At 36.3% G+C, this 20,341-nt stretch overlaps 1 pseudogene; it reads left to right on the plus strand.

Annotated features, from left to right (window-relative positions):
- The window catches only part of LOC107537312 (developmentally-regulated GTP-binding protein 1 pseudogene), a 56,340-nt pseudogene extending 42,224 nt beyond the window's left edge, over positions 1-14,116 (plus strand).
- The last annotated feature ends 6,225 nt before the right edge of the window (positions 14,117-20,341 follow it).

The following is a 20,341-nucleotide window of genomic DNA, read 5'->3' on the forward strand; positions in this document are numbered from 1 at the left end:
AAATTCAAAATGGATAAAAGACTTAAATGTAAGACACGAAACCATAAAAATCCTAGAGGAAAACACAGGCAACAAAATCTCAGACATCTCTCATAGCAGTATGTTTGCTGATACATCTCCTAGGGCAAGAGAAATGAAGGAGAAAATAAACAAATGGGACTACATCAAAATAAAAAGCTTATGCAAAGCAAAAGAAACCATCAACAAAACGAAAAGGGAGCCTACTGTATGGGAGAACATATTTGCCAATAATACATCTGATAAGAGATTAATATCCAAAATATATAAGGAACTCATACAACTTAACAAAAGGAAGACAATCCAATTAAAAAATGGGTAAAAGACCTAAAGATATTTCTCCAAGGTGGATGCACAGATGGCCAAGAGACATATGAAAAAATGCTCAAAGTCACTCATCATTAGTGAGATGCAAATTAAAACCACAGTGAGGTATCACTTTACACCTGTCAGAATGGCTCCATCAACAAGTCAACAAACTACAAGTGCTGGTGAGGGTGTGGAGAAAAGGGCATCCTAGGACACTGCTGGTGGGAATGCAGACTGGAGCAGCCACTATGGAAAACAGCATGGAGTTTCCTCAAAAGATTGAAAATTGACCTGCCATTTGACCCACTTCTAGGAATAGATCCTAAGGAACCCGAAACACCAATCACAAAGAACTTATGCACCCCTATGTTCATAGCAGTGTAATTTGCAATAGCTAAGACCTGGAAACAGCCCAAGTGCCCATCAGTAAATTAGTTGGTAAAAAGCTGTGGCACATTTACACCATGGAATACTATGCAGCTGTAAAGAGGAAGGATCTTTCATCCTTTGGCACAGCATGGAGGGAACTAGAAAGTATTATGCTAAGGGAAATAAGCCAGCCAGAGAAAGACAAGTACCACATAATCTCACTTATATGTATAATATAATAAACAAAATAAAGTGATGAACAAAGTGGATCCAGAGACACAGAAGCATGGAACAGACTGAGGGATCTCAGAGGGAAGGTGGGGAAGGGGGAGTTGGTGGGGAAAGATTAACCAAAGAAGTTATATGTATATAAGCATAACCCATGGACACAGGCATTGGTATGGGGAAAGCCTGGGGGTGGGATGGATGTGGGGTGGAGGGGATCAGTGGGGATAAAAAGGAGACATCTGTAATATTCTCAACAATAAAGATAAAAAAACTTAAAAAACAAAAAAAAGGTAAACACATAGTTAGGATATGACCCAGGAATTCCACTCCTAAGTAAACATATGAAAACATATGTTTACACAATAAATGTTCATAGTAGTGCTATTCACAATATCCCAAAAGTGTAAACAACCCAAATATCTATCAATTGATGAATAAACAAAATGCGGTATATTCATATAATGTTATAATATTTGGCAATAAAAATAAATTAATTACTGATACATGCTACAATATGGACACTATAAACATGGGGTTGTGTTTATCCACTCCTAGAAACTGAAACGTTTCAGAGCTGACATCAGCCTCTGTCAAGGCCTTTGTATGTCCATTTCACCCTTCCTGTCAGGTTGTAGCCCTTTAGGACCCCTCTTCAAGGCTATAAGCATCCACCAAAACCCAGTCTCCTTCAGGGCCCTTGAGCTCCAGTTTATGCTCTCCCTGAAATCAAGAAAACAATTTGGAGTGATTTTTTTTTTTTTTTACACACCTCACAAGTAATGATTATAAGCAAAAGTGTAATTGTAATACAATTAAGAAACTTCAGAAGTACTGGAAGAAACTATGCAGAACTCACATATAAACTTGGAGTGGGAAAGGATGTTCTAACCATAACTCAAAATTCAGTCCTCAGAGAAAAACTGAAAACTATCACTACCAAAAAAAAAAAAAATCAAAAAAAAAAAAATCTTCATGTCAAGAAATACCATAAATGAACTCACAAGGCAACTCCTCCCCCAAAATTGTAATTCTATCAGAGACAAAGGACTACTCTTATTAGAATATATAAGTTGTTAAAACTAAAAAAAGTTATGAAAAGAAAATGCAAGTAGCTTTTAAACATATAAACAAATGCTCAAACTCACTTCTAATGGAAAAAATAATTAAACTTACTTTGAGATGCTGTTTTATTGTATCATGTTTACAAAAGCTGAAAACTTGAAAAAATAATCCATTAGTAAGACTATAGGGAAACAGGCATCCTCATATATAGGGTGTCCCTCCAAAAATGTGCTTTGAATGATTATAAAGTCAATGCTTTTTAACATACAGTTCATTTTCAAAATTTTAAAGAATCTACAGAAATGAGTAATTTTTTTTGGTCTGTTTTCAAACTGATGAGTGTTCTGGTCCAGCCACTGCTGATAACGCGAAGCAATGGAATCGCAAACATCAAGAATCATTTCGTTTGGTAGTTGTGCTCCCTCAATTCATCAACTGTTGCTGGTTTTGTACCATAAACTTTATCTTTTATGTCTCCCCATAAAAAAGTCTAGTGGATAAATTTTCTTTGTTCAAAGCTTAGTCTGGCTTCACCCCTTATTTCAAATCAATTAAACATGAAAATTAAGTGAGTTATCAGCTGTTAAAGTGTGTATACATTTTGGGGGAGACACCCTGTGTCCCAAAAAATGTACACACACTTTGAATAATTATAAAGGCAGTGTCTGTACTTCAACTGCGTTTTCATTCATTTTAGGATGAATTTCCTTTGTTCGAAGCTTAGTCTGGCTGAAAAGAAAGAAACATCAATTGAGCTATCAGCTGTTAATGTGTGTATACATGTTTTGGGGACACCCTGTAATGCTGAGTGAAATATATATTGGTGCAATTCTTATGAACAGAAATTTGGCAATAACTATCAAAAATGCAGAAACCTTTGACACAACAATCCAACATATGACATATTTTTTAGATATGCTGGCACAGGTTGAAAAATTATATAGATGTACACACTCACTCAAAGTATATTGTCTAATAGCAAAGTCTCACCTTTGTAATATCAAAATATGCATCAATATGAGACAAATCAAATACTTATGAGAACTGAAATCATTGTTTTTATTTTCACAGAAACACCACAAGCCTAACATTTTAATATATATTATTATTTAATATACATTTTAAATTATTATTAATAGTACAGACTAAAATTAAAAGCACAGTAGCAAAATGAACACAAACTCTATAAAGTGATAAATGAAATAAAGTAAATAATAACACGTGTAAGCATTCAAATTGAGTTTGTAGATTTCTGTGTGGACAGGAAGAATAAGGGTTTTGTCGAGAAAATGAGAGTGAGAAAAAGACTATTAGAATATATCATCCAACAATGTGCTTTAGGAAAACATATGAGTGGTATATTTTATAAGCCTTTCAATAGCAAAAAATAACTTTCAGTTACCTTCGGAACTGAATGACAAATTGGTTGGAAATAAAATTCTAAGATCAAATTCTTTTTCCTTCAAACTTCCACTGAAAGGGCCTCCATCACACCTTACATTAGATCAGGTTATACACACAGACAAACATATAGTGTGTTTCTGCTTTTATTACAATATCAGGTATGTAATTATCTCACTAATTTCTTACCCACTGTCCTGTAAACTCCATGATAACAGAGACTGTATTTTATTTGTCTCTTATTTGTCTAAGCTTATGTCTGATATAAAGGCACAGGAAATATATTTTAAATAAATACATAAGCAGACGAGTAAACACAAAGAAATATATAAAAACCCTATTTGGCCTGGCCTGCATTGCTCAATGGTTGAGCGTCGACCTATGAACCAGGAGGTAAGGGTTTCGATCCCTGGTCAGGGCACATGCTAGTTGTGGATCGATCCCCAGTAGGGGTCACGCAGGAGGCAGCCGATCAATGACTCCCTCATCATTGATATTTCTATCTCTCTCTCCCTCTCCCTTCCTCTCTCTGAAATCAATAAAAAACATATTTTAAAAAATAAATAAAAATAAAATCCTTATTTGCATTGCTTTATTTTCCTCTGGCATACAGCATTAGAGTAAAGGTACCTAAGGAGAGGTAAATTTTGCTCTGTAGTAAAAAAGCTTTATATTCTAAGGTCATGCTTAAAAGAATGTTTAATACTCATTTGAACTTGGTAAGAATTTGTCTGTGTGTAGCTTCCTAAATTCTACACCATAGAACTTTTTTCTTGAGTTGAAATCATTTGGATTCAAAATTTAAATACACCTATTAAAATATAATTATGTCAATCAGTGATGCAAGATCTTGGGCAAAAATATGAACATAGTAATAGTTAACACCAAGTACTTTCCTTGTGCTAGATGCTCTTTCAGGGGATTCATGTGTAATAACCAATTAATCCCAAATGGACTCTACGAAGTTGCGTTAATTATATAGATGAGGCATCTGATATAAACAAAGGTTAAGAAAATTGTCCAAAAAAGAGAATGATTGGGCGAGACGAGATTCTTCTTGATGCTAAGATAAACATCATCTACATGTATGTAAAATATATGTGCATAGTCATAGAACAGATATACAGAAGAAACTCAGCAGCGGTTACTCCTGGGGGAGCCTAGAGGAACAAGAACCTACAGCGAGAGGATGATTGATATTTTACCATGAACACCTCTGTACTGTCGGAAGGTTTACTGTGTATACATGTTACACTTTCCGTTGGAAAAAAAGATAAAGACGAAAAATTATGCCTATCCTAAATGTGAGATATTTGTGCTCCCCTTGGCAAGGGATGCCAAACGAAGAGAGAAAAGCCAAGGCCCACATTGTCAGTATCAATCTTGCCATGGTCAGCCAGTCCTGGGCAAGTGTTTAACAGAAAGCATTTAGGGTAATTTATAAACATAAAAAATATGCATTTTGTAGGTGCTACCAATATGCCTTTGAGGAAAAACATATTTAAAATATACTGTGCTTCCTTTTATTTGAATTGTTTTCTATATCAATTCATTTTAAAAGGCCTTTGTGAAATATGTTCCCACTGTAATACATAATTATATATTAGTCATTTATTTATTAATAGAATAATTGCATCGTGCTCTACCTACATGTACTGATATTCAGAAGTATTTCTTTGAAAACAGCACTGGCTTTTTGATCCCCATAATTCCAGTCTTGTAATCATTCAACATCAAATTAGGACAAATCTCATCATTTTTAAAGCGATACTGAGGTGGTACTGTGAGCTATCAGTCTAAGATATTGTTTCCGTTGTCACAAAAAGCACCTGTAAGAACTAGCTGATATGTCCGTTTCAAAATGAGCTTCAAAAAAAAATCTATAATATGAAAGACAAGAAATAAATTACAAAAGACAAGACTTATAGTAGGATGAGCCACTACTGTTATTTTGCCTTCAGCTCAATCACACTCAACAAAAAATAATCATAATTCAAAGGACACAAGACAGGAGGGAATGGGGCTGGCAGTGCTTTTTTCATTTTGAGATAATTACGGGCAAGCAAGGACCTTGACCCTTAATAAAAGAACTTCATCTTTATAAAAAATATTTTAAATAAATATATATTTGATGTAAGAGCAGCACATCATTTGGAGAGATAAAGGCAAATAATAATAGCTGACATTTAATAACACATTCCAATCAACCTTGCACTCTTACATTCATCATCACATTTAATATCCCATTTTCTAAATATTCAAGATAACAAACAGGTGCCACAATGATAAGTAATTTTTTCAAAATAAACCACCATAGAAACAGAAGGGAAAAAACTCAAATCCAGGATCTCAGTTCTAAGCGTGGAGTTAAGCATACAGCATTTATTCACCAAATATTTATTTAGCTCCCCTCTGCAAGTGCTCTCCTAAGACCTTAGTATGCAGTTCTCTCAAGGAGCTTACTTGTTAGTGGGAGAGACTGATGGTAGGTGTCAAGTGAACTAATTTATTTTTTAATTACATTTTGTGATAAATTATATAATGGAAATGAATAGTGTGTGGTGAGTGAGGCTGAGGGGAAGCTCCTTTGAGTAGTGGAGTCAAGGAAGGCTTCCTGGAGGCTGTGGCACAGAGCTAAGCACTAAAGGATGTGAAGAACAAGAGGGAGGACACTGCAAGCAGAAGGAAAACAAAGTCCCTGAGGTTAAAAACAAACAAAAACACCTTCACATGTTTGTGGAACAAAAAGGAGGCCAGTGTCTTGGACTATGGAACAAGAAGGAGAATGGCATGAGTGAAATCTGTAGAGGTGGAAATGGGGCCAGATTACATAAAATCATAAAAGGAGTCTGAATTTTACTCTAAACGGCCTAGGAATTCATTTAAGGGATTTACCCAGAAAATAGCTATCTAATTTACAATTTTAAATGTAAAATTTGCTTAGCAAATAATTAGATGGTAGCACTATTTATTTAAATTGACTGTAGAACCTACACTTAAACAAGGATAGTTTTGAAAATGAAAGGAGGCATTACTAAAAATTACACTATGACAACAGGTCTAAACTAGGACTGTTCTAGGTGTGTGGGTTGGCTTTTGCTCCATAGGATACTACCCACTAGATTTAAGCAACATTTATTTAGCTCATGATTCTCTGTGTCTGTTAGGAGCCTACTTAACTTATTTCCTCTGGGTTCACAAGCAGTTGGTGGCTGAATTATCTAGATGGCCTCTGATTCTCTCTAGACTTATATGTCTGGCTGTCAACAAGCAGGGGTATGGGAGCAAATGTACCAGGATGGCTCACCCACATGGTGGCAACAGAGCTCTACAAGCAATAAAGTTAAAGCTATAAGACCTTTTGAGACCTAGGCTTATAATTCATATTACAGTGGTACCTCAGTTTTTGAACATCTCCCTTGAAGAGCATTTCAGTTTACGAACGCCTTGAACTTGGAAGCAAATGCTTCGGTTTTCGAACACGCCTCGGAAGTCGAACATGCCACACGGCTTCCACTGAGGGCAAGATCCTGAGGCCTAGCTACCGGCTGTGGATCCCTTGGTTTTTGAACTTTTCAGAACTCGAACGGTCTTCCAGAACGGATGACATTCAAAAACCGAGGCACCACTGTACTTGTAATTCATCATTTTGACTACACTCAATGTTTCAAAAGAAGATCACACAGCCAGCTCCAGATTTAAGGGGTGAGGAGCCAGGCTCCACCTTTTGGTGATAGTTACTACAAAGTATTACACCCATTTTGCACTCTACAACACCAGGCACACTGGAATGTATGATCACCCTATATTTACTGAAGTGAGGAAAACTAAAGAAAGCACAGCTTCTTTCCAAGTACCAGAAAACCAAAGCAATGCCACTCCCTCTGACTTCATACACAGGTCTTAGAATTTTGAAAATATCTTCTTTAAAAGCCATACCAGGACTTCAAAACACTAGAGCTGACAATCTGGGAGGTTGTCTAAGATGGACCCTCTTCTTAGAATAATCCTACAAACCCTTCCTAAACCATTCATATTCTCAGAATGAAGTAGGCATCTTTAAAGCAGATGTTTAAATCAGGTATATTCACTGAATATACTGGTCAAACATAGAAGATATTTGCAATTCCTTGTCCTATGCTTCCCGATTTCTCAAGCTGTCCCTTGGGCAAAATACTCTCATAGCCCTAGGATTCTTACCCTTGAGGGGACATGTTGATGGCAGCTGAAAAATTAATGATGACAACTGGACCATTAATAATTTGTCTGTAGCTTTGCCAAATTTTCTAAGGAAATTCAAATCGAATCAGGATAAAACCCTGAACAACAGGAAGTATGTCTCACAGCTTGACATGCTCTCAGCTTTAGTTCTCTCTGGGTACTCCCATTCCCTCCTGCCTTGAGGGCAAGGTCTCCACTAGGCCTTGTGTAACCACATCCCCACCTCCTCATGCACCTAATCAGCTCTCAGTGGACCAAGATTTTACACAAGTCTCTATTCTAAAGAGTTTCCCAGAGTATATTGATGAGCTGCCAGGTTTGAGACCACTAAAGTTATTGACAAATGTATAGTTGAATCTAGATGCTTTGCTTAATCTTGCTCCAAATCACACTTATGTTGCCTTGAAACAAAAGAAATCATAATGTATAAATTATTCCCCAAGAAGAGACAAATCATCCTTTTAATTTCTCTGAGATACTTTTACCAGAAAAAGAAAAGTCTATGTCACCAAATTAAAAAATCCTTCTCCTATTAGTACACTTTTCAAATTTCAGACACCTGGTTCCTGTAAATTAGAACAGTTTCTTAGGGATATGGCTGGCAGATCCCACTTTTATGTAGTCAGTCTTCAAGGCCGCACGTTATTCTCTTAAAAAGAATGCTGGAGTATATAAAAATAAACAATAGCAACCACAGAGCACACAGAAAAGAAAATTCCTGCTCAATCACACATAAACTAACAGAGAGCAAAATCCATGCAATGAACAAGGTTTGCTATTTTTTTCTTTTGTGTACACCACCATCAAAGCAGTAATAGCAATAACGGCTATAATCATTGAGTCCCTGCACTGTAGCCTCCACCGGGCCTTTCCCTAAGCATGTTACTTGCATTAGACTATTTAATCTTCACAAAGTCATGAGGTAGGAGTGCCATCCCTATTTTAAAGATGAAGAACCCAGAACCTAAGAATGTTAAGTAACTTGGCTTAGTCACACAGCTGATAAGTGATAGAGATGGGTTAGGACTCAGGTCATCAAATCCCAAAAGCTGTGAGTTCCACCATTGCATTGCTACAACCTGCCATGGAGGGAGTTTCCTAGGTGTGGAGCAAAGGCAAAGAGGATAACAAGATCTGAAAACATGGTTGTGATTTCTCAACATGTGTGTAGTAATGACTACAAATTTTACTTCCAAACTTAGGATTCTCCCAAATCCAATCAGAGAGCAAGCCATAATTTAGGTAAATACATAACTACTCCCAGGGAAACATGATCACGTTTGATCACATGTTCATATTTCAGTCCTTTATACTTAGAGAAAATTACTAAGCTAAAATGTGAATGTTTTATAGGGGCAGTATTTGTCTGATTTTGTTTCTATCGCATTCATGTCTGTCAATGAGATCAAACTTTCTTTGGTGCTTGACCAGTAAAAAATAATAGAATTCAGGGGTTGCCCACCAAATGAACAGAAGTCACTGGTGGGAATTAATTGATCCAACTGAATGGCTCCCATTCAAGGGGACAAACAGGAATCAATGCAAGTACTCCTTTCCCATATACCATTTCTTCCTGCAAGAAAAAAGACATTTCACCAATTTGCTAAGTGGTTCAGGAATTTTCACAACTAGTGAAGCAAGTTACTCGTATATGGATTATTCCTGGGAATAATTTTGTTTGAAAGTGATTTATGTCTCAACTAGTGGTAAATAGTCAGTGCAGATCATCTGAACATAATTTGCACTGTGAATTTTTGAGGGGAAAAAAGCTTTCCAAATGATTAGTAAAGACTTTAAAAAATATCATGCATTCATACATCTTTACCTTTTTTGCTTCTGTTATTATTTATCTTCTGAGTGGAAATTTGTCTTTTCACATTTCCATAGCAAATACTTTAAATTGTTTTAGATATAGTCCAAAAAGACGTTGTTTCCAGTAAATGGAATACTTAAATAATCTATTCTTTATCTTCTCCTGAATGTTATACACAGAGTTTCTCTGATATTATGTAAGATTTTTATTGAATTATGTTAAGAACTGTTTAAGGTCATTTTAGGTAGAGTTTAACAAACCAAATGTAATCATTTTTATACAGAAAATCCTCATGATTCAATGCCACATGCTGGGTCTAGTTATTTGAATGTATCTAGATGAAAGTCAAGAGAATAAAACCATATATTTCCTGGGACTATGCTCTTAATTTCATAACCCCTCTCACCTCCTGTTTTCAAGACCAAAGGACCATTTGGCCCAAATATCAAGACCTGTGCCTACATTTTAGCAAAGGTAGGATGAAGTTTTATCGAGCATACAGACCTCCTGAAACCTATTAGTCCTAGCTAAATCTGAGAGGGAGAGGGCAGATCCATAGGTAAGGATTCTCATGACAGGAAAATTGCAAGAATCATAACAAAACTTGGAAAGGACATTATTTTTCTTTCAAATGCTCCACTGAAATTAGTTCCTCATAATTGCTGGTAGGAAAAAAAGGAACTATATCTTTTTTCTTTAAACAGCTTTATAAAATCTTCTATCTATAGCTAACCAGTTTTCTAATATGTCAGGAAGCGCACTTAAAGGAAGTACATAAGAGGCAGATCTACACTCTGCTCATCTACACAAAGCAGCCTGAAAGTTTGCTTTGTGGGGTTAAGTGACTAAGATGAGCTATCCACATTAATAAAATTACATAAGAAATGTCCAAAGCATATTTTGTGCTGTGTGGAGACAGACACTGTCAATCAAAGATAGAGAGTTTTAATAAGGAGATTTAATTAAGGCACATATCATCTTCAGAAATATGAGTCCTTAATTCTGACAAAATCTCTGCCAAACGTAGTTCAGCTGTGCCAATTATCAAAGATTGGAAATTCAGAAAGTCAGGTTGTAAAAAAAAAAAAAAAAAAAAAGTGTGCTAAAGAGTGACTTCTAAACGGGAATAGACTGCCCAGGCAATGTATTGCTGGGGACCTGATCCTATCACTACACAGCAGAGCCAAGGCCTATTACTCCATCCTTTAGCTGTCCTTTCAATTTTTGCATAATTCAGTGTAACTGGAAGTATTGTCTTCATTTGAGCCATATCTGTCTCTGAAGTTTTATTGTTTAATTCTTGCACTCTAAAATTATCCAGATGTAGTCTAACACTACTTCTCTACAGTTGTATCTGGTATGTTTTTTTCTTTCCTGACACAGCTGGATTCCCTGTTGTTTCTATTGTTACCATATGACCCTGTTTTAGACCCCACCACTATCTGGGTCAGTCTCTTCTGGAAGAAATCTTAGCTTCCTAATCCAAGGGACCACAAAGTGCGATCCATTCAGTGTGTCACATGACAGGACTATTGCCTCTAGTCCTCTGGACTCCAAAATTTTGTAATTGCTACCTAAGTTTGCATTAACATTTTGGCAGTTACAGCACTGTTGGCTGATTTTGAATTTGTAATCAATTTAAAAACCTGTCTTTTTCTTATGAACAGCTAGCTATTGAGCCAGGTTTCTCTGTATTTTGCACTTATCTGTTGATTAATTTAAGTCTAAATTTGTTCCATCCTTATTGAACAAATGATCAACATCTACTTGTAGAAAAATTAGAAAATACAGCAAGATAAGTGAGAAAAAGTATAAATCATCCCTTTATTCGCAGCTTTTGAAGACATCTGCCATTTACATTTTGGAAAATACTTTATCAACCTCTTTTTCTATTCATACACATGCTGACTGTGGGATATTCATGTTCATTTCTGTGCACACACACACAAAATGTAATTATATATGCTCTTATGATCTCCCCTTTTCCAAGTTGCACTTTGTAAATGTCTTTAAAATTTTAACATATATATTTATTCATCTATATTTTCATTTGTAATGGTTTTACAATATTCCAGTTTTAGATAAAACATTGTTCCAGGTACTATAGCTACATAACAAATGACTTCAAAACATAGTGACTTAAAGCAATATTTATTTTGCTAACAAATCTGCAGTTTCAAAGAGCTCAACGACTTGTCTCTGCTCTACTTAGAATCGCTGTAGTGGCTCAAAGGCTGGAAGGTGGATCATCTGAAATCTCATTTACTTACATGCCCAATACATGCGGGCTGTCGGCAGCGACCTTAGGGGGACTTTCTGCTAGAACACCTACGCATGACCTTGCCATGTGGTCTGGACTTCCTCACAATAAGCTGGGTTTCAAGGCAGAAAAATTCCCAAAAGAGAAAGAGCCAGGTGGCTAGTCACACTGCCTTTAAAGGTCACCCAGTTTCACTTTTATCATATTCTATTCAGTGAGACAGCCACAAAGTCCTGCCTAGGTTCAGGGGGGAAGGAAAACAGACTCAAACTCTAAATGGGGGAGTGACAATGTTAAGAAAGAGCATGTGGGACTGAAAGTACCGTCATGCCTATTTTTGGAAAGTAGTGCCACCACAGCCACAATTCATTTAACCTACTTAACATTTTTAAATTTCCACCATTATAATACATGCTGCAAAAACAATTCTCGAATAAATATACATTTGTGAGTATTTATGCAATTACTTCCCTAGGATACATTCTGAAAATAGTGATTAATGGGTCTAATTTTATGCACTTTTTTAAGACTTTTGATAGATATCAGCAAACTGCCATTCAAAGAACAGGACGGCTATTTAGAATCCGACCATCAGTGTACGAATGGAAAGGCCCATTTCCTGACTCCAGTTTAAACACTAAGTGTTATCAGGCTTCTTAATATTAGCCAGTGGTACATTATTGTTATTTAAATTTAAATATCTTTGATTAGTAGTACATTTGAACATTTTATGTCTACTGGTTATTTGTATTTCTTCTGAGAAATTGCTTTTTTCTTGGCCTTTGATCACCTTTTCTTTTGATCTTTCCTTTTGAAGTCTTAAAGAATTATGTATTAATGACATTAAAACTTGTCAACTATATTGCAATGTTTTCCCTGATTTATTTGCTTTTTAAACTCTATGTGAAGTTCTTATATTTGCTTGTATTCAGAAGAAAATTCATTTCTTAATAATGGTTTGAGGTCTTTTTTAAGACTCATACATTACATAAAAATTCATCTATATTTTTTTATAATACATTTTTTAATTTTTATATAAAATCTTTAATAAATCTGAATTTTGTTATATGGGAAGAAGTAAAAATATTTTTTTTGAAATACTTATCTGTTTTCCTAAGAACTATTTCTTTAATAATCTATTGTCTCCTGTTATTGTAGATCTCACCTTTATCATACACCAAATACATAAACATACTTTTTAATTTTTTTATATGCTTCCCCTTATCTGTCTATTCCAACTTATTTGTCTATCAAGCTATTCTTCTACCTATTAATGTATTCTTACTACACTATTCTAGATACCACTGCTTTATGGGCAATGATGTATAAACTTTCTTGTTTCTTACAGCCATTTGAGAATCTGATAGAAGTTTTAAATTCTTTACTAGAAAAAATGCATATATGTGCATACACAAAACTGTTTTCATTCAGTCCATACAATTACCCATCCCTGAGGCCTATATAAGAGTTTGATTTGGGTTCGTGGATTTTCACTAGTGGGGAAGTCAGCACTACTCAGTAGCCCGGCGGGGGCATATTCCGGTGCAGGGCAGCCTATGATTTCACTACTCTCCCCACTGTGTCTGGTGTCATCAGGTACATAGGTGCCAAGATCCAGCTCCTGAATCTCCCAGGTCTTAGCGAGGATGCCAAGGATGGGCAAGGCAGAGGCTGTCAAGTCATTGCAGTGGCCTGAAGGTGTAACTTGACCCTGATTGTTCTGAATGTCCTGAAAGTCTTAGGACATTAGGTCATTGAAAATGAGCGGGAAGGCTTTGGCACTCGCTGGAGCAGCACATCCCCTAACACAGGCCAAAAGAACAATAAGGGAGACGTTCATCTGCCGGCCACTTGCCCTCAGACAGAGTGAGCTGGGTGCTGGAGCTCTGACCAGAGTTCAGAACTCAGAATGCTGATGTGACTCTGCAGAGCGACGCCACATCGGATGACCTCACTGACGTGATGGAAGGAAACTGTATATCCTCAGTATCCATGGGTAAGGCTATCATCTATAATGTGCCTCACTATTTAGCCATCTCTGCCCATCATTGCTGGAATTTTGACTACCTGTTGGGAAAGATATGGGACTATTTGAAACTAATGAGGATTTATACCAAACCCAAGGCCAGCTGACAGATTACACATCCCCAGTGATGCTATCTTACCCTAGGGTCACTGTAAAGGATTTCTGCATGAAGATTCACAAAGATCTTGTCAAAGAATTTAAATACGCTCTGGTCTGGGGCCTCTCTGTGAAGCACAATCCTCAAAAAGTGGGTAAAAACCATATACTTAGAGAAGTAGGATGTCATTCAGAGTGTGTAGAAGTGACAACCACACCAACTTTCTGCAAGGCCAACCACACCAGCTTTTCCCATGACCAGACACCTTGCCCCAAGCCCTCTGGCTTTGGCAGCCACTGGATCAGGATTTAAGGGATTGAGGTGGAGGTACCCAAACTGGAATTTCACTTGCCTTATCTTGTAATCACTTTGTATACTGAACTATACAAAAAAAACCTGCTAAAAAAAAAAAAAATGACCATATTCAGTAAAGATTTCACAAATATCTATTCATAATTAATGTGGTCATAGGATCACAAACATTTTTAAAATCTTGTTCGGGGCATGCATATGCAAATCTGCAAATATGTAAACAAGGACACCTTTAACTAAGGTGAGACTAATGAATGTTTAATGAATTCTTGAGTGACTTAAACTTTCAGTGACAGTGTTCTTTCTGATTTTAATGCTTGCTTATAGGGACACATCAGTAATTAATTATTAAACTTTTATCTTTCATCATTTAATTAATGGGAAATAAAGACAACCTGAATATATTCTATTACTGAAGAAAATAACAAAATACAATAACTACCAAAGAAAAAAATTTGTGAAAGCTCATATAAGGCAAACTTCGTTGATTTTTAAATCAGCTATATTTACAAAAATCTATTAAGATAAATATAAGCTTTATATCAACACAAATATTTCATGGTTGATTTATGAATATGATGGATAGGAACAGCTACAAAACAGAAGAAAAGGAAAATCTTTAAAATATGTAATTCTAGCATGTGTCCATGACCTTTTGTGCCTTGTGCCACATAGTGAATTATTCATTCACAGAACGTTGATAACAATTTGACATACAGTCTATACACAGTGGATCAAATCATTGAGCTGGGAGATAGAAGACTGCAATTCTCCTTTGACTCTGCCATTACCTGTGTGACCCTGGCCAGTTCATTCATGCACTCAACAAAATTTTAGGAAACTTCTGCCATGTGTTATGCACTCTACCAATCAGTGGAATACAGCAGTTTACAAATTGTCCCTGATTTCATAAAGTTTACAGTCCAGTCATTTAACTTCTATTCAAGTCATTTACTTTCTAGTCAAGACACAATTTTTTAGTCTCAAGTGTTCTTATTTATGAAATGAAAGGACTGGGTATTTATAATATCTTATCAAAGACTCCTGAGTCTTCATCAATAAAACATGTGCTTTCAGTCATGTTCTCCATAATGATTGTAGGTTGTCCTTAGTTATGCTTACCATGTTGCTAGATCCCCATGTGACCTCTAGCATTTTTTCCTTGAGTCAATTGGCATTTTTGCTGTATAGTATATCAAATACTATCATAATACTTGCTGAACAATGCAGGTGTCCATCCCATGAGCATGACTTCTTTAAGTTCCATTTCATAACTCAGAGAATTCCAACCAGTGTGAATGGGCTGTGGGGACATAAGGAGAGAGCAATTTTCTCCAGCTTCAGAGTGGTATAATAGGGTGTGTAGGCCAGAGTACCTGGCTTGTGGTCTCCTAAATCAAGAAGCCTTCTATTGCCTTTAGGGACTGCATATATACATGTACCATTTTCTAGGTATGCCATAATGTGAAAGAAATTGGTATTTCTTTAACAAAGTATTGTTCTAACTAACCAAGTTATAAAATCAAAACTGTAAATATTACAATGTAGGTAAAGAAATAAGGTAAATAGCAGAAGAGAATTAAAAAAAAGGTCACAGTCAAGTTCTAAAATATCTTTTAGAGCACCAAAACGAATTTAATATTATCTAGACTCAATAAAACAAATAAATTCATAATTTCAGCTTATGAGGCAGTGTCCCCTTCCCCTTTATTTAATGTGTTTAAGTAGCATTCACTAAAGATGCAATAAATGGCTTTGACATGTGTAAAGTTAAATAATACATATGGCCAAATCCAATTTCCACTGATTTTGTCCATGAAACCACAAGGGATAGTTATAATTATTTTTAAAGCTTCCTCTTCTCTCTTAAATATGAGGAAATAAGTTAGATCAAAGCCCTGATTTATATAAGAAGTCTTGTCAATCCTATCAGCCCTCAAGTCACTCAGACCTGCCCACCTCCCCATTCTCACAGCCAAAGTATAGCTTTCAACTCTGTCATCCAGTCTACCTCCTTATTGTTTCCAGAATGCTCCTCTGTGCTGTGAAAGACATTTTATAGGATGCCCTTTGTCTATGTAAATGATTTCCGCAGAAGGAGGAATGCACAAACTACTATAATCTCAAACTGATTCAAGAGGGATTTGTGTGTTTTTGTAGTAGATTTTCTTTCAAAGTACATAACACTAGATAACCAAATAAAGTCAAATTTCCTTGATATGATACACAATGTTCTTCTTGATCTGGATTCAGCACTCTCTTTAGTCTCATCTCCTACTGTTTCTACTTTAAACAATTCTAAACTATTTACAGTCTCCCACACCCCAAATACTAGTACATCCAATACTGGTGTATTTGAGTATGTCTTTGTTAGTCTATAATATCCTCTATTTCCACTTGTCATATCCTTCCATTCCACTTCTCTGATCTACACAGATAAAGTTAATTACTCCATGGTTTAAAAATGCTGCTCTTACAACAGAGTTAAAAGTGTGCTTATGATTATAAGGTCCCTGGCAACCTGAGTCCAAAGCTCCCATCTCAGTAGGCGCAGTCACCTAGCAGAAACTTGGCAACTGACAAACCACAAAGTGACCACAAGCCCCTGCCAAACAGTCAATGACCAGTGAGAACACCTGTACCTGACACCAGGAATGACAGAAAAAACACAGAGAGAGAGGGAAGATGGCAGCACTGTGAGAAGTAGCAGAGCGCCCCCACTCCCAGCCACAGACTCGATTTACTCCTAAAATACTATGTAGCTAGTTTGGAAAAAACAGAGAAACATACCTGAGTGGACATATTGCAAATAGGGAGCACTGAAGAAACACCACAGAGCCTGCACCCATACACCAGCTTACACAACAAGGTTGGGGCTGAGACACACAGTTAGCCAACCTGAGAGGAGAGTCCTCCCAAGGACTGATCAACAACAATCTAGACCCAACCACAACAGGAGATCCCAAAGAACCCACAAAAGGGGCCCACCTAGAGCAAAGAGCTCAGAAGTATAAGGCTCCACTAGACTCACAATACAAAATCCCTCCCCATAAGACAGGGAGACAACAAATATATTTAATATATAGATACAAACACTAAGAGCCACCAAAATGAGGAGAAAAAGAAACAACCCCCAAATTAAAGAAAAGGAAAAATCACCAGAAAAAGACTTTGATGAGATAGAGTTAAGCGAGTTATCAGAAAGAGTTCAGAGTAATGATTATAAAGATGCACAAGGAAATTAATGAGAAAAACAAGCCACTAGATGGTAAGATCAAAGATCTTAGTGAAAACATGAAAAAAGAGTTATGTAACATAAACAAAAAACAGACAGAAATAACGAATGCTGTATCTGATATCAAGAATACACTGGAAAGAATTAAAAGCAGGCTCAATGAAGCAGAGGATAGAATAAGTGACTTAGAAGACAAGGCAGAAAAAAATCACTCAATCAGAGCAGCAAAAAGAAAAAACACTTAAAAAGCATGAGGACAGTCTAAGGGAGCTTTGGGACAAAATGAAATGAAACAGCATTCACATTATAGGAATGCCAGAGGGGGAGGAAAGAGAGCAAGGAATAAAGAACATGGTGGAGGAAATAATGACAGAAAACTTCCCTATACTGGTGAGGGAGAAAGTCACACAAGTTCAGGAAGCACAGAGGGCTCCAAACAAGAGAGACCCAAAGAGACCCACTCCAAGGCACATCATAATTAAAATGGAAAATGGCAGGGACAAAGAGAATATTAAGGGCTACAAGGGAGAGACAAGCAGTGATCTACAAGGGAACCCCATAAGATCTCTCTACAAGGGAGAGACAAGCAGTGATCTACAAGGGAACCCCCATCAGATCTCTCAATAGAAACTCTTCAGGCCAGAAGGGAGTGGCATGAAGTTCTCAAAGTAATGAAAAGCAAGAACATGCAACCAAGATTGCTTTATCCAGCAAAGGTATCATTTAAAATTGAAGGTGAAATAAAGAGCTTCCCAGACCAAAAAAAAGAAAAGAAAGGCTAAAGGAATTCAGTACCACCAAACCAGCATTGCAAGAAATGCTAAAAGCACTGCTTTAAGAAAAAGAAGGAATAGTGAGAGAAAGGTTCATCAGCATAAAGGGGAAAAATGACATTAAATAAGTATATATAAATAGTAACCTTAAATGTAAATAGAATAAATGGTCCAATCAAGAGACACAGAGTAGCTGAATGGATAAGAAAACAGGACCAAAATATATGCTGTCTACAAGAGACCCACCTGAGAGCAAAAGATTCACACAGGCTAAAAGTGAAGGGATGGAATAAAATATTCCATGCAAATGGAAAGGGGGGAAAAAGCTGGAGTAGCAATACTTATTTCTGACAAAACAGACTTCAAAATAAAGACCATAACAAGAGACAAAGATGGTCACTACATAATATTAAAGGGATCAATTCAACAGGAGGAAATAACACTTATAAACCTTTATGCACCAACTATAGGAGCACCTAAATATATAAAATATTTCTTGGGGGACTTTAAGGGGGAGATTGACAGCAACACAATCATAGTAGGGGACTTTAATACCCCACTGTCAGCATTGGACACATCATCAAAACAAAAAATCAACAGGGAAACACAGACCTTAAATGACTCACTAGACCTAATGGACTTAATTGACATTTACAGAACATTTCATCCCAAAGCAGCAGCATACACATTCTTCTCAAGTGCACATGGAACATTGTCAAAAATAGACCACATGTTAGGGCACAGGGCAAGTCTCTACAAATTCAAGAAGATTGAAATCATATCAAGCATCTTCTTGGATCACAATGCCATGAAACTAGAAATCAACCACTATAAAAAAAATTAAAAAATATTCAAACACATGGAAGCTAAATAACATCCTATTAAACAATGAATAGGTTACCAACGAGATCAAGGAAGAAATCAAACAATTCATGGAAAAAACAAAAATGACCAGACAACAACCCAAAATCTATGGGACACAACAAAAGCAGTCCTGAGAGGAAAATCCATAGCATTACAGGCCTATCTCAAGAAACAAAAAGTTCTAATGAACCATCTAACACAACTAAAATAACTAGAATGAGAACAGCAAGAAAAGTCCCAAGGAAGTAGAAGGAAGAAAATAATAAAGATCAGAGCATAAATTAATGACATAGAGACTAAAAAAAATACAAAAGAATCAATGAAACCAAAAGCTGGTTCTTTGAAAAGATAAATAAGATTGATGCACCTTTACCCAGACTCACTAAGAAACAAAGAGAGAGGACCCAAATAAATAAAATCAGAAATGAAAGAGGTGATATAACAACTGACCCAACAGAAATACAAAGGATTGTAAGAAAATACTATGAGCAACTATGTGCCAAAAAACTGAACAATATGGGTGAAATGGACAAATTCCTAGAAGCATACAACCTTCCAAAGCTGAATCAAGAAGAGGCAGAAAACCTGAATAGGCCAATAACGACTAATGAAATTGAAGCAGTAATCAAAAAACTCCCAACAAACGAAAGTCCTGGACCAGATGGATTTACAGATGAGTTTTACCAAGCATTCAAAGAAGAATTAACACCTAGTCTACTCACACTATTCCAGAAAATCCAAGAGGAGGGAAAACTCCCAAAATCTTTTTATGAGGCCAGCATCATCCTAACCCCAAACCAGATAAAGACACCACAAAGAAAGAAAATTACAGGTCACTATCCCTGATGAACATAGATGCTAAAAATCCTCAACAAAATACTAGCACACCAGATCCAGCAATACATTAAAAAGATCATACACCACAACCAAGTGGGATTTACTCCGTGGATGCAAGGCTGGTATAACATCCGCAAATCAATAAATGTGATACATCACATAAACAAAATGAAGGACAAAAATCATATGATCATATCAATAGATGCAGAAAAAGCATTTGACAAAATGCAGCACCCATTTCTGATAAAAACTCTCAGCAAAGTAGGAATAGGGGGATCATACTTGAACATAATAAAAGTCATATATGACAAACCTACAGCCAATATCATACTCAATGGGCAAAAACTAAAATCTTTTCCCTTAAAAACAGGAACAAGAAAGGGATGTCCACTTTCACCACTCTTCTTCAACATAGTACTGGAAGTCTTTGCCACAGCCATCAGAGAGGAAGAAAATATAAAAGGTATCCAAATTGGAAAGGAAGAAGTAAAACTGTCATTTGCAGATGTCATGATA

Source organism: Miniopterus natalensis, chromosome 10 (assembly GCF_054644295.1).
Source record: "Miniopterus natalensis isolate mMinNat1 chromosome 10, mMinNat1.hap1, whole genome shotgun sequence".
NCBI lineage: Eukaryota > Metazoa > Chordata > Mammalia > Chiroptera > Miniopteridae > Miniopterus > Miniopterus natalensis.